This window comes from Myripristis murdjan, chromosome 10 (genome assembly GCF_902150065.1).
Source record: "Myripristis murdjan chromosome 10, fMyrMur1.1, whole genome shotgun sequence".
Lineage (NCBI taxonomy): Eukaryota > Metazoa > Chordata > Actinopteri > Holocentriformes > Holocentridae > Myripristis > Myripristis murdjan.
Window position 1 is genome coordinate 9,722,812 of NC_043989.1, and position 15,923 is coordinate 9,738,734.

General features: G+C 39.1%; 1 non-coding gene across 1 annotated transcript; it reads right to left on the reverse strand.

Annotated features, from left to right (window-relative positions):
* Positions 1 to 8,551: 8,551 nt before the first annotated feature.
* On the reverse strand, positions 8,552 to 8,624 carry trnaa-agc (transfer RNA alanine (anticodon AGC)). Its single transcript has one exon. It is a non-coding gene; the product is annotated as a tRNA-Ala (tRNA).
* Positions 8,625 to 15,923: the final 7,299 nt, after the last annotated feature.

Below are 15,923 nucleotides of genomic sequence, written 5' to 3' on the forward strand. Positions count from 1 at the left end.
TCATGAGGAAGGTTGACACAGCTGCTGTTTTGACATCTCTCCGTGTGACAAGCCCTGCCTCGAGGTTGTTAGTCACCGATTTGCAGCGACAAAATGAAACCATCTCGTTTGACTTGATACGGTTGGCGTAACCTCAGCAAAATTAGTTTCTAATCAGCAGCAATCGCTATGGTGAATCATAGATTAAACAAAACTGGTGCCAGAGAGGGACACATAGCGACACGTGGTGCTTATTTGGAAGGAGAAAGAAATGGAGGAAAGAAGATAGTGGTATTTGAGTTGGCCGTGTTGAGAGCGGGGAGTGATTTTGTTGGTAGGAAAAAGAGAGCACAATGGGAAATTAAAATGATGAGCGGCCAAATTTCTCAATGACAATCTGTTCAACCTGAGTCAGGCTTAGAAGCTGCATCTGTCTTTTCCCTGTTACCGAGAAGAAGAAGAGAAGAGCGTTACAGGGGAACAATGGGGCCACTTTTCCAAAAACATCTTTCACCACAAACATCTTCATCATCCATTGCTAATAATGAATCAAAGCCAGCATAAGTTCATTCAAAGGTAATGAAACATGCAGCATATAGTGTTAAGGGTGTACTGTACCAGGACATTTTCTTAAATTATTTTTTATTTCTGCATTCCTGTTTTGTTATTGATAGGCTCAGTAAAAAGCAACAAAGAGGGGATGACATTCAGCCAAGAGATCGCAGCACCCAAAGATAGTCAGAACAAGATGTTACAGCTCGTTTTTGTTTGAAACAACTGTAAATGGTAGACTGGCCCAGTTTTAGTGGTTTAATTTTGTAGCAGAACTTGTGCGTGTTGTCATGCTCGGTGTAGGTAGTTTCTTTGTCTGCTCCATGAACAACACTGATATATAGCCTGTAGCTTCAGGTTAGCCTTAATGATTTGAGCCACCAAGCTGCTCAGTACCAAGACATAAGTATTTCACTTTATTGGGAATCATATTGCACTGATGACGTTTCAATATTTGAAATTCAGTTAAGGGAAAAAATCTAATAACAACATTAGACTTCATTGCGTGCCACTGGAAAATTCTCTGCAAATTTGGTTCAGTCCACAGCTTACAGTCAAGGTCAGGATCGTCTTAAGATCAGCACCCCTGTGGAGCTTGAAAGGATTTGATGTCTTGCTTTGGGGCATTTCAGAGAGTTTGCCAACACAGGGCAATGAATCCAGATATTTACTGCCCCAAAGCACAAAAAAGGGGCTTGATAGGGTTATGACTTCTCGTTTTCAAACATCACTTTGCCATTTGTATTCAGTTTTGGCTTACAAACGTCCCACCCACTGGGATTTCAAGATGTTCCCTTTCACCTCTTCCTCTTCTTCTACTCACATTTTCCACTGCGCAACAATTAAAACGACCAGCGTCACAAAACATTTTAACTACAACAGCTAATCAGCCCCGATCTCAACCTAAAAAAAAGCAAACGACAAAGCAGGATTATCATCACAGCATTTTGCATAGAGATGTGTTCTGGATATGTTGGAGGAGGAAAGTCCCACTGATGTTGATGCAGTTCCTACCAGTCGCCAGTAGAGGTCGATAACTGTCACAGATTGCCTAATGTTCCTTTAAAATGCCATGTGCCATGAGTTTGAAGAGCGGATCCCAGGACAGGACAGATGAAAAGAGAAGGAGCTGGACAGCGCCGGTCCTCCGGGGGCCCAATCAGGGACATGTTGCTTTAGATCCCATCCAAGCGGAGACAGTTTTTTTTTTTTTTTTTTTTTTTTTTTTTTTTCAGTGTTTAGATTCCATAATTCCAGAGAACATTAGCCTAATTGCAGCTCGAGCTTCCTAGTACTATTAGCATTAGACTCCAACCACTGTTTATTTGGAATGGAGGTGGTGTATAATGTTCTGGGCCGTGTCACACACAGTCTGATGTTTTTGTGTGTGTGTGTGTGTGTGTGTGTGTGTGTGTGTGAGTGAGTGTTTTTTGTCCCATGAATGTCCATTGTTAATCTCATGACACATGCAATCTGGATTACTACTGGCTTACTTCCATTCTGGCTTCAACCATTTAACTTTTTATATTCCTCTTGTTTCCTCTCTCTGTCTCTCTCTCTCTCTCTCTCTGTCTCTCTCTCTCTCTCTCTCTCTCACGGCTTTCCCCTTTAGGTCATTTGATCTGCTGGTCCGGATTTCTGTCTGCATGCCTGTCTGTGTCTTTCTGTGCATGTAGACCTCTCTCTCCCTTTTTCCCACTGTCTTGCTGTATCTTTGTCCCACATTAGATAGCAGATGTGTGAAAAGAAAAGAAAAAAACACAATGGAAAACGCCTTAAAATATTTGAGCATACTGAGGTGTGCTTGAATGCTCTTGCCAGATGTTTTACAAGCCTCAAAAGTGGAATCCTATTTTACAGGATGAGATAAACCGAGCCCATTGTCAAGTCACCTTTTACAAGTGCTTAAATCACAATGCCAGTTTCCATTTTTGTATGTGCTGTACTTTATGTTACCTCGAACTTTTTTCCAAAGCATGTCATGCTTGTTTAGATTTTGAATAGCCATCAGTTTCCACTCTTTTTATCATGGTGTGGAATCAAATTGCAGAGAGCTTGCTTAAAGTGTAGTCCATCACAGCGAACACCCTGCCCTAATAAAGTTTTGTTATTTTGTCATTGTCTATACTGATTTCAAAAGTCTGCAGGTCTTCTGGTGCGATCACATAGTAGTAGTAACTTAGAAATAATAAATAATAACGCATGTGTTGATTTTGAGCTTGATCTAACCCACTGTTTTAAAATATTTTTAATGTTTTACTTTGATTTCACTGAATAATTGGTTTCGTCCAAAGCATATTTTGAGCTTTATCAGTCTGACCTGCCGGTTGTTATAAACTTTTTAATAGAACATCTGCATGGATTTTTCTCTCAGTCAACATCTGCAGCTCTTCAATATCAATTCTCAGAAATGTGCTCATTTTAGTATTTCTACCTGCTGACCTGTTGATCGAAAATGCAGACATTTTATGTTTTGTGCACACACTTTGGTATCTTATGCACAATTTCACAAAATACATTTTTTTAAGACGACAGGTAGTTTTGGCCACAGTAGTGTTCATAACCACCTTGGAGAAATGGAGCAACACCTGCGAGCCAGTTCAAGCAGTCAACTCGAGCTGTACAGCTGCACCTGACATGCCTCACGCTCCACATGTCTTCTACTAAACACTCCCTCCCAGTTTGGTGGTCGATTTAAGATGCATATGTCAATGCCAGTGCCCCCCTGCAGCTTTTCCAGCCCTTCCACCAACCCAGAATCCTCCTGTAGGCCCCAGCTGGCCTCTTGATACCAAACTCTAACTATATTCTGTTGTTGTAATTGAACTATAAGTTGTCTGATCTCCTGTAGTGACATCTTTACTATATGGACAAGGGGAAGGAGTGATTATCGGTGAGAGCAAATTCCTGCTGGAGTCCTTCAGTGAAGATGACTAGATGACAAATAACAACTTGAGCCGTACTTTGTCACAAACATGAAACCAATACACAAATAGTCATTTCCACCTGGCCAACTGGGGCTTACACCTTGTGGATGACCTTGTTAACTGTTTATCCACATGTGATATATCCAGATGCAGATCTCAGTTGAATAGCAAGAGTGAAGTCATGTCTGAAATGTCCAACTCAGCGATTTAGCTCAGCTCAGAACAGTTTATCTCTCTGAGGTTCAGCTTCATCTCAGCTCATTTAGATTCACCTCAGTTCACTGAACCCAGCCCTACTCAGCTCAGTGCAATTCTTTTTTTCTTTTCTTTTTTTCTGTGGATTAGAGTTGGGGGAGATTGTTCCTGCTGTTTTTTTTAAGTCCTTCTGGAATCTTACAAGCTCTGGAACACATCAAGACTGAGCAAATCCCAAATCAGCTGCAAGCCAAGAGATGAATTAAATCCCACCCGGGGTTTGTCAAGGAATGACTGAGATTAGATAACAAGTCACTCTGAAAAATATTGCAAGGAGCTACTCCTCCATGTGTTCTTGTGTCAGTGTGTGTGTGCACACCATCCTTCTTAAAAATGTTTCTCTACACCTGCTGACAGTCAAATATGAATATTGAGAAACACACTCAGACTTGTTGGCAGATGTAAACTTGGCATGCAAAAGTCCACTGTGAAGCTAAAACACACAAACGCAGACTGCAGGACAGATTTTGAAGACAGTGTCTGTCTATCCCATAATTATTATCATTATTATTAGTAGTAGTAGTAGTAGTAGTAGTTGTAGTAGTAGTAGTCAGGCGGTAATGTGCATTTATTTGTTTTTAATGATTTTCTATTATTTATTTATTTATTTATCTGTCTATTTATTATTTACTAATTAATTAATTCATTAAATTTGTTTTGTTTTTTTAAATTATTTCAAAAAATGTTATTAGAAATGTTTGGCCATTTCGTTAATTCTAATCAATTCTCTTTTTAAAATTATTATTATTAGTAGTAGTAGTATTAGTAGTAGTAATAGTAGTACTGCTGTTGTTTTCTTTTTGGAACTTCTTTAATTTTCTTTGGCTTCTGCTGTATTTTGTTGTGCTTTGCTCTGTTCGAGTTTATGTTGTGCACTATTCTATTCTATTCTATTCTATTCTATTCTGTGAGTTTCCTCAGTTGGGTCAGCTGTGCCCAACATAACCTAGATGAGAGTGGAATGTGGAGTGAGCAGTCAGTTTTTAGAAACGGCCTTAATATGGTGTATAAATTACATAACGTCAACATAAGCCCAGCGCAGTGTCATAAAATACCTCAAAATAGGACATGTCCTGGGACTGAACATATGCTGCCTTCATGGTGAATTTCATTGCAGTGAGAGCCAGGGCATGGTTTGGTTGGTTTCCTGTCGACCCAGCATCCCTGTCATCACTGTTCATCCATCATCCCCAGAACACACACATTCACACACTCTCAGAAACGGACATGAAAAATGTTAGCGATCAGAGCTGTGTCATTTAATGACACATAACAATATCTGCTATCTGGATAAGCAGTTTATTCTTTAGCTGACTGCTTGATTTACTCATTCAGACAGATATTATTCACTTTATTCTCATATCTATTGATTTTTACAGTTAAGCAAAGCCATATTAAAAAAAAATAGAGGGAACTAAGGGTCAAACTGCCAGTGGCCAGTTTTGAGAGTCTCTCCGTCTTATGCTTCCCAACTCTTTATTCCTCAGCTTAACATAATTTTACCAGTTTTCAGTATCCAGCAGTATCCTTCTTAACCTGTTTTATTCCTTAAGTTACTTTCACTCAATGATGATAAGTAACCTCATTTGTACTTTTTTTCAGTGCAGTGTCACCTCAGCCTTGTGTTCACAGCATAATAATGTCCAGTGTATTTAATTGGCTTTCTCCAAACCAAGAGGGAAAAAAAATCCCCTTTCACTCTCTGCCACATGTTCCTCATGTTGATGTTTTTCTTTTAGCCATCGGCACAATTTTTCAAGCAGTTTTGGGCTTTCCATTCATACACCTCATACTGTATTTTCAGCAGTTTTAGGCTATGTACCCTTGACCCCATGTTCCATTTGGCATCATAATCTCTGTACACGCTGATATTTTTAAGTCTAAACCACCTTGTTCCCAAAAGCCCACTTTTTCCCCCCTTCCAAGGTAAGGCCGTATGTTATCTCAGCCCTGTGTGTGTGTGTGTGTGTGTGTGTGTGTGTGTGTGTGTGTGTGTGTGTGTGTGTGTGTGTGTGTGTGTGTGTGTGTGTGTGTGTGTGTGTGTGTGTGTGTGTTTTTACAAGATTAGACATGTTATATGCATGCACATACTGCTCTAGAGAGATAGATAGCAGAGCAGATCAACAGGGACTCTCTCTGCTATGCGCTAATGGCCCGTCTGTTTATGTGTCAACTGACATGCTGGCAGCACTTGGTTAAAAGGGATTTCAAATAGGACTCTCTCTCTCTCTCTCTCTCTCTCACTCACTCACTCACACGCACACGCTCACTCTCTTTTGTCAAGCTGTATCTCTCCCTATTTTCCATTTAAACACTCTTCCTCTTCCTCTCTCCCTTTTCCACTGTTTGTGCTCTCTCTCTCTGACTCCATCTCTCTCTCTCTCTCTCTCTCTCTCTCTCTCTCTGTCTCTATCTCTGTCTCTGTCTCTGTCTCTCTCTCTCTTTAAAACTGCTTACAGGAGACTGGGTTCAGTTTATGAAAAGTTTATGTGTTTAGAAACCATGCAAATCTAAACAAGCGAACTTTCCATATGATGAAACTGATGGTGTGTTTGTCTGCTCTGCTCCTCACAGGTTGCAGCAAATTTTGTAACAGCACACTTGAGTATGATTTTTTACTAAGTGTGATTTTGGTTAGATATGATATGAGATGACACACGTATTTGCAGTTGTATAATCCGGGCTCTGATTTTATCAAAGCTACCTATTAAATCAGTGAAATCCCTTTTGAATTCTGGGTTATTTTTGAATGAGTTGAGCATATTGGCCATATATTGCATAGTTTCTTCAGTTTACTTTATTTATTTGCATAAACAGTCTATAAAAGCAACAAAATTAAAGACTGCAAATGTGATTTCAAGAATTATTTATTTATTTATTTACTTATTTCTCTGTAGCCTACCTATCTTTTGCAACATCAACCTGCCAGGGACTACAGATGCAAAATAGCCTGATGGCTGAATCTGGTACATTTTATGCAATGCATGTGATCAATGTACATTGTCCCTTTTAAACTAAAAAATAAATAAATAAAATAAAACAAATCATGGGGCTTAAAAATATACTTTAAAAAAGTTACATTGCTGAAGTGGTAACAGGCAATTAATGACAACAAACACACTGTTTTGAAACTGCAGGGCACCAACGTGCTGCACCAACAACACCGAGATATTTTGAGCAGCTGGACTTGTTGCATCTGGTTGGGCCGGGCTAAGAGGAGTTGTTCAAAAACGTCCTGGTGTTTTCGGTGCAGTAAACTGGAGCCGTGCAGTGTATGAGCCGTTTGGTTCTTAGTTTTTGGCCCAGTACCTGCCCTTATTTTGGCTCGGATGTGCCTGTACATTTCAAGTAAACAGGCGGCAATAAATGACAACAAAACTAAGCATTTAGGGAAAATGTATATTAGAGGTAAGATCAATTCAAAGAGATCTGATGCATATCTAATGGTATTGCAGTTAGTGGTGAAATGCTGTAAAAGTGCAAGTCAAGCTCACTTCTTTAACTATCCATCTAAAGAGCCAGACTCTCAAGGAGTGTATTAAAATGAAAGGTGACTGATGTTTAAAATGTGAAATCTAACAGTGTGGTAAAACAGTATAAAAGAGTTACTATATGTCATCTTTGTAAAATGGCCTTTACAGAACACATACTGTATAGTACAGTAATGCATATTATATATATAATATCATGCCATATTGACCAGGTGTCATCCTAATCATCATCATCATCATCATCATCATCATCATCATCATCATCATCATCATCATCTCATCTCAGCCAGTGTGTTGACAGTGGAAAAGGATCTGTGATTCCTCGTTTGCCTATAAATGTGATTTATTTTGTTTCATCATGCACTTTGTGCAAAATGAACGAAGGAGTAATTACAGCATTTTGAAGCTTTCCAGCTCTCCTTAAGTTGTTTTTTTTTTTTTTTTTGAAAAGACTACACCAAGTAAAAAAGTAAAAATATACAGAGATTGGATTGATCTAGCACTGGGGCCAACAGTAAGCCAATAAGTAGTTTTGTTTTTTCATTTATTTATTTATCTATTTATTTATTTATTTATTTATTTTTGAGTTAGTCTACCCTGTTAGTGCTGCTCGATAGCTATATGTTACTTCATTAAAAAAATGTAACCCAGTACAAAGGAGCAAAAATATATGGCTTGTGTGAATACGCTGCTTATTTCTCTTGGTCAGAGCCTTGCAGCTGTGCAAGTCCTCTGCACACACGCATTCAGCCCCTCGACCCATCTACCAAGTCATCCCCTCAGAGTCGATAAGCATGGGCTTGTCTCTTGACTCATATTTTTTAACCAAAGTTTAACAATCACACAGGAAGAGACCCATCGCAGAAGAGGCACAGATGCCAGTTTGTCCCCCAGCAGGAGCCTCAGTAGACCCAGAATGTAACGCAGCCACAAGACCTGCCGTGTTATGAATCTGAGGTCACGTTTTCATTTACAAAATCTCACTGTCTGTCGTTGCTATTGTTGTTGTTTTTGCTCTCCCCACCAGCATGCAAAGCCCGGCCAGATGCAACAAGTCTGGGCGAATTGTTGGAGGTTGTTGAAAGGCATTGTGGGAAATGCAAGAAACCACTAACCAAAGTGAGAGTTGACAGGGCAGGTTGGCAGGTTGAGGGAAAGTGAACACAACAAAAAGGTAAACGACAAACATGTAAACACTTGACTAAGTAAGTGCTGGAATACATTAAGCACAACAGATCGAAGCTGTATAGTAATACAAGAGCATCTTAGAGTGGAAAGTGTATTGATTTAGTTAGATAGATAGATATACTTTATTGATCCCAAACAAGGAAATTCGGGAAACATTTGTGGAGGATGCGGGCATCGATCCCGCTACCTCTCGCATGCTAAGCGAGCGCTCTACCATTTGAGCTAATCCCCCTCTGTCTCTTAGGTGACTTCACACTTTGGCATATCCGCTGGGTGATCTCTGTTTCCTAATATATATAAATCTTTAAATTGCTGAAATCAAAGTGTTTCATTATTTCTCTCTGAGCTGCACAGAAAATTTATTTTAAAGGTATTTTGTTAGTTTTCTGTAATAGATTAATCTCTGACTCACTAGTACCAGTCAGATTAGCCCTATTTATATCCCACAGCAACCAAGTAATCAAATATGAAGAATATAGCCTAAATAATCAACCTGTTTGACAGAAACCCAGTGTTAGTAACTACACCAAACACTTAAATTAATGCTATTTGATTATTCCATTTCCCTTTGCAAGACATTCAAGTTGACATGTTGACAGGATTTTCAATGCAACATTTGAAAAAAAAAAAAAAAAAAAAAAACAATGGCTAAACAGCGTTAAAGTATTAGAAGAAAATGAGGGGACAACAACATTGCATTACAAGGTTATTAGAGTGCTGCTTAAAAAAATCCACTGGGTGAAGAACAAGGTAAAGCTGTCAGAAATAGTTGCCATAACATTTCAGTTCACCGTGAAAAATGCTGTGAAAACTGTATACATAACATCATTATGCTTCATTGAGCGATCTACAGTATGACTTCTATCAGCGGCTAACTACAACAATGCTGACAGGTCAGGAACACAACTTGCAGCAGCATGGAAAAATAAAGTCACAGTGTCAAAATAGAGACACGTAAGATGGCTAAAATAGGACAGTCCTCCATCACCAAGCGAATGAAAATGAGAGTACTGTAGATGGAAGAATAGGGAGAAGTGACTTCTGAAAGGCAGAAATCCCAGTGCCTGGTGAATAAACTGACGATCAACAAATCCATACAGTCCCATGGATTTATTATTGATCAGGATGTAAGTGATTAGGATGCCTGGCTTACTCCAGTGACGGCAAATATTTTGTATTAGTAGAGTTATTTGTATCATCATTTTTTTTCTCCTGTTTTAAAGGTAACACACTGCCGACAGCATCCCATTATTAGCAGCAATTACTTTCCAGCGTCTGCACACCTGTCTTTGTGTCTGAATGCAACGTCCCTACACACCTCGTTCTTCCTGCCTGTCTGTCTGTCTGTCTGTCTGTCTGTCTGCTTGTTAGTCTGGTAGTCGCTGCCTGAACACCTTCATTATCACCAGCAATTATCTCCTCGTACCCAAACACCTGTCTACCTGCCTGTCTACATGTCTGCTTGCCTGGCGACATGTCTGTATACAAATTCCCAAGATGCCTTTCTGTGTCACTGTTTGTATGTCACATATTGGAGTTTACCCTAGTTAGTTAGAACATCTGTGCTCATAAAAGAAGAAAAAAATCCAGTAAATAATTATATATATATAAAAATAGTAAATGGACTGCATTTCTGTAGTGCTTTTCTAGTCTCCTGACCACTCAAAGCTTTTTATAATGCCTCACATTCATACATTCACACACTGATGGCAGAGGCAGCCAGGAACCCTGCGTTCACCAGGCGACAGTGTAACAGGATGAAACATGAAAGTCAAAACTGAAAACTCACTCTCTTGTCAGGTTTTGTTGCAATTTTGAGTGTCCTTGTCGTTTAAAACAATCCTGTAGGGCTGGATAAATGTGCACACATCCACATGTACACACACACACACACACACACGCACACACACAGACACGCACACACAGTCACAGTCAGTCAAACATTTATAGCACAAAGATTTCATTTCTAAAGCAAACCTTAGTGTTACATTAAACATTACCTGAAACTCATCATTTATTATCTATGAAGCGTGGATTGTATTGGTTTCAACTCTATTTATCACTTAACTAATTTACTAATTTTACAGGACTTGCTATCCTATATTAAAAAAAAAAGTCATAATTTTTATAAATGCTTTACTATGGCTAAAGTGCTTCCACAGCATTCACACACACATGCCTATGCATTGGTGCACTTTTTTCTACTTTAATTTCCTCACCAATGACAGTACAAGCAGTATCCCTACATCTGAATGTAATACTGCCTCTACTCTTAATCCTAAACCCAAACCCATCCTAATCCTACAGTAGCCCATTGATGAGGTGAGGACACACCAAAATGACTACACTTGTAAAAATGTCATCAGTCTGAGGTCTAAAACTCAAACCAACCCTCACAAGGTCAGCAAAACAAGGACACACACACACACACACACACACACACACACAGTGGATACACACGGGTGACAGGTGTCTGCTCCCACAGCCTAGAGTATGAGAGTCATCATGTCCCCATGCTTAGGAAATCCATCTTTCATGGCACTGGAGAGGAATTCCTTATTTCACAGCTGTTGTTATTTCAACTTCAAGGACAAAACAGAGAGAAAGTCCAACAAGTGAAGTGAACTAGCTGCCTGCACACAAACAGCACATTCTGCTCTGTGTGGAGCTCTGGGCACATATCAGCTGAAAAAAACTTGTCTCTGAATACTGTGTCTTTCCAGTGTCTTTTCTTTTTATTGATTTTAAGCACTTTGTCAAACTACAGAGCATTATATAAGCAAAATTTACATCTGCCTTTACATTATTCATTTGTTTATTTTTCACATGGCACATGTGATATTGGTGTTTTCTGAACAAACTCTTGAAATTGTGACACTATCTAACATAAGCTTTCTGTTCAGTGTTCAGTGCATGCTAATCTGCAATTAAAATATACTATGAGTGGCGCTGTAAGAAATTTGTGTAATTACTCTAAAAAGATTGAGAAAAATCACTTAGAAGATTGGCAGCATTTATAGCCTCTACATTGTATTTTACCTTGGCAGGGATTTTCTGCTGGATTGCTTTAGGGCACAAAACTGGACTCTGCTCTCCCACCACAAATGGAGCTCAAATTCTCAACATTCATGACAGTGAGAAAAGATGATGATGGAAAAAAAAATCACTTCCAAAATGTTTTTTAGCTGAAAAAAAAAAAAAGAAAGAAACAACTGGGTTCAAGCAGTTTAAACTCAATCCACCTACAGTTTAAGCCCTGTTGAGTACAGTTTTTTGTGTGTTTTGGGTATAGACTGCAACCTATAATTATCATAAAACAGTTAAGGCAGAGAAAATCATATTTTATGGCAAATCAGATGCGTTGCTTTATGGCACAAAATACGAAGTTGCCACAGCTACAACTTTCAGTATTCCTGGCATTGGGTCAAAAAATTACATTAAAAGGCAGATGATAACCTTTTGAGGAAACTTTTGACTGAGGAGGCGACACACTCTTCCCAACAGGAAACCACTGAGTTTAAGTCTGAGCTGAATGCGCCTGAAGAGTACAATCACCTGGAAAGTGGATTGGCTTCATTGTGTGTTTTGGTTACTGAGTGCAGCCCATATTTAAATATCTAGACACCCTGTCTGGGCGTCAAGCCACATCACTCACAGCATAATCACAAGCCCTCTCTCTCTTCCTCTCTCCCTCCCTCTGTCGCTCGTCTCATGTAGCATGTATCCTCCCAAACTAGAGTGAGAGACCCCACATAACCTCCACAACACCCAAACACACACACACACACACACACACACATTTGAGTTTTGGGTAAACTTTACACTTTCCCTGTAATTTAGGTTTGCAGTCACGCCATTGCCAAGTCCACTATAAGCCATTAGAGAGAGTGCAGGTTAGGCAAGCGAGACAAATGGAGTTTACAATCTAGCGAGCAGTCCAGGTTTGTGTAACTGGTAAATGTAAGATTGGCCGTGCAAGTCGCTCCCCTCCTGATGGAATCCAGTGGAAGTGGAAGAGAATTTGAGAGGTGGCCAGCATGCCTGTCTCTGGGAGCGCGGCTGAGGCACTTTGGCAGCTCGCTTCACAAAACAAGCTGTCTTTGTATTTGAAGAAAAAAAGGGAAAAAAAATATATTATATATTCCGCTAAGATTCTGAGTATGACGTGTTTGGTTCCAACATGACATATAGATCATCTGAAACATAAACTGGCGCCTAGTCGTTCAAAATGCCTTGTACTGCTAAGCAAAAACAAGGTTTGGTATTTTGAGGTAATGTGATAGCATTTAGAACTGTGAACAAAACCGTGACTACAGAAAAAATAATAATAATCATTAATTTTAAATGTTAAATGTTTAAATGTTTTATAGTCATATAATATTACTTTTCCATGGAATTCCTTGTGTCTTGTCAAACAACGTTCTCCTTTGCATGTAATCACCATGCATTTCCCCATTTTCTAACCTTATCTGCCATCCAGTTTAACATGAATTAATGATGACTATGGCATGACCTCAACATCAGTGATTTTAAACCATTTAAACATTTAAACACTTTCCCTGGCTGTGATCTCTGCTGCTTTGCCTTTCAACTAAGAATCCATTTTAAATGATCTGGAATATGGCATCTAATATGGCATCTTCTCATCCTGTCAGTCATGTTCACTCAAATCACCTCCAATGCATTTTCTCTCCTCTCCCTTCTGAACACTTTTCTTATCTGGCTTTTCTGTTTATCTTTATGTAATATGTAATTAGGCACAAAAAATAAGTATTATTAGTAAGACCATCAGAGTTGATGCATCGATGCATGTGATTATTTTGAGGATCATACAGGCAGGTCACATCTGAATATTCTTTTGAAAAAACAGTTTTGCATTTTGTACTGAAACCGGATATGATACAGTCAATAAGAGGGCGAGTGCCAGTTTTGCTTGCTAACATTGGCAACCAGAAATGCCATGTTTTGTTTTTTTTTTCCATTTTGCATATATTGACTTTGGAGTCAGTGACAGAGAGAGCAAAATATTACTGTTTTAAGCTGTAAAGTAACCAGACCTTTACACGTTATAAATAAATGAATACAAGTTAATGCTGAACTTTGACCCATTTTTGACCCTTAACCCTATGCAAAGTCACATATGACACAGCATTTGCAGCCAGCAGGGAGCCACTATCAGTACCGATAACAAAATGGATGACAAGACAACCTGTGGCCCACTGGATGGCAAGTTTTCTCTCAAGAATCTTCTTCTTCTTGGATCTGTGGATGGAAATAAAATCACATGGACACACTGCAACCTTGAGTTGTTTTGTAGGAGCACAACAAGTTTAAATATCAGAGAAATGAGAAACATGTTCCTGCTAAAGCCTCCAATGACATTAGTACTACTAGTGGTGCTGCGTAATATTTAAGCCTCAAATCTGCAAAACTGAGCAATGCAGCTGTTAAATGGCTTCCCATAGACAGTCGGCACATCAGTTGTTGAAGACAACGGGCTTAAAAACACCAGATTGCGTTGGGGAATCCATCACATAACCTTGAAGAGCGACAGTTGTTTAAAAAAATACACTAAACCACACACAGTGTTTGATTAGACACGATTAATCCATGAATTACATTGTGATTAATGCCATTTAAAAAAATAATCCTTGGACATCCCTAATTTTTAGCTTTAATTGATTAAGCTGAAGAAAAAACTTCCCCAATCAAAAAGTTTAAGCTTAAGAGTTTAAGCTTCTTTGAGAAATTGGCACTAGCCTTCTGATAACATTTAACATCCTGAGATTTTAGATTTAGACTTTAGATCATAGGAGAAGTTTTAGTTTGTGACCAAAGCTTAATCTCACTTTATCAGCATCAACTTTAACTGATTAAGACTACAAAGAATGAGCTCATCCTCCTCAACATTTCAACTCAAATTCCTTTTTGCTGAAGTTCTTGCTCCCTTTCTCTGCCTTCATTTTCTTTTTCCTTTGTCTCTCGGTTAAATTAAGGTGAATCTAATCGATTAAGACAACTGATGTCCACCTGATTATCAGTAATTTGAGCTGAAGACCAAAACCGGTAAGGAACACTGTGCAGCTGATTGATCACTGATGTTGTTTATCCAAAGATCAGAAAGAATCTTTTTGGATTGATTTACACAACGTCAATGTCTTGCAGGAGTCGTATTTATCAAAATCCATCAGAGTTCGCTGTAAATGATAGCTGGCATCATCTCCTATGTGAAAACAGTGTTTCATGACCGATGGCTTGATGAAGCCCTCGTTTTTGGGGTTAAATCTCAGGTCTTCTAGAAATGACTAAATCCAAAAAAGCTCTGTTGCATAGCTTATTTTCTGGCAACAGTAAGGTGGCTCCATAGTTGATTTGTTCACTGTTCAGGCACACACACACACACACACACACACACACACACACACACACACACACACACACACACACACATATACATTCAGTCTTATAACAAAACAAACACATCTGCACACAGGAAGCATTATATGTACACACAAACACACTCACTCACACACACACAAATGCACACACAGACCCATTGTGCAGACAGACATTTCATGGCCGCTGGTTTGAGTGATGACAAGAACTGATTGGCTCAGTGTTCAGGGCAGGGAGGTGAACACCAACACTCACACACACAAACACGCACAAACACTCACACTCGCTAATCGCTGATAATGCAAGTAGGTGATGAATGCTGTTTAATCCCGTGGTCAGTGTGTCCCAGGTGGGAGGGGTCAGGCCCTCTTCTCAGGGCTATCTCTTACAGGCCAAAGGTTCAGCCTCACGGTGTCCCCAGACACAATGGCCGCATTTATTCATAGGCAGAATAGAATAGAATAGAATAGAATAGAATAGAACCTGGTTAACCAGAGACTTGCAGACAATGGTTTTTTATTGAACTGAAGTGAACTGAACTGAACTGACCTGAATTGAACTGAATTCAACGGAACTGAGTGATTGCATCCCAAAAACACTATAAACACCATAAAGTGTGATTTCTTTATATTATTAATAAACTGAACCCTTTTATAAGATGACTCTTATACTGTGCTATATTTTCATGCAAGCATTCATTTTTATAATTAATAATGTATTCATAATTATTAAGAAAATGATTATCACTCTTGTTGCTCTTTGGTGCATCATTTCATTTTGGATGGTAAGTTCATTTGCCATTAAAAAAAATTAGCAGGACTATATTGTATTTTAATTAAAAGAAAAAAAATCTCAGCATTCACATCTCATCCCCTCGCATGGCTCCCGTTGTCCAGGTTGCTTTAAACCCACGCTCCAGCTGAAGAAACTCACTCCAGATGTTCCTGCCTTTCAAGAGTTGATGTTTTTTTCTGAGCTCAACGAGTCTGGTTTGCTAATGAAGTGCTTCACAGAAGATAAACACATAATATACATACATAGAGGAAGACAGAGCAAACACACCACAGGCCTTTCACTTTCACACACACACACACACACACACACACACACACACACACACACATAGAAATCCAGG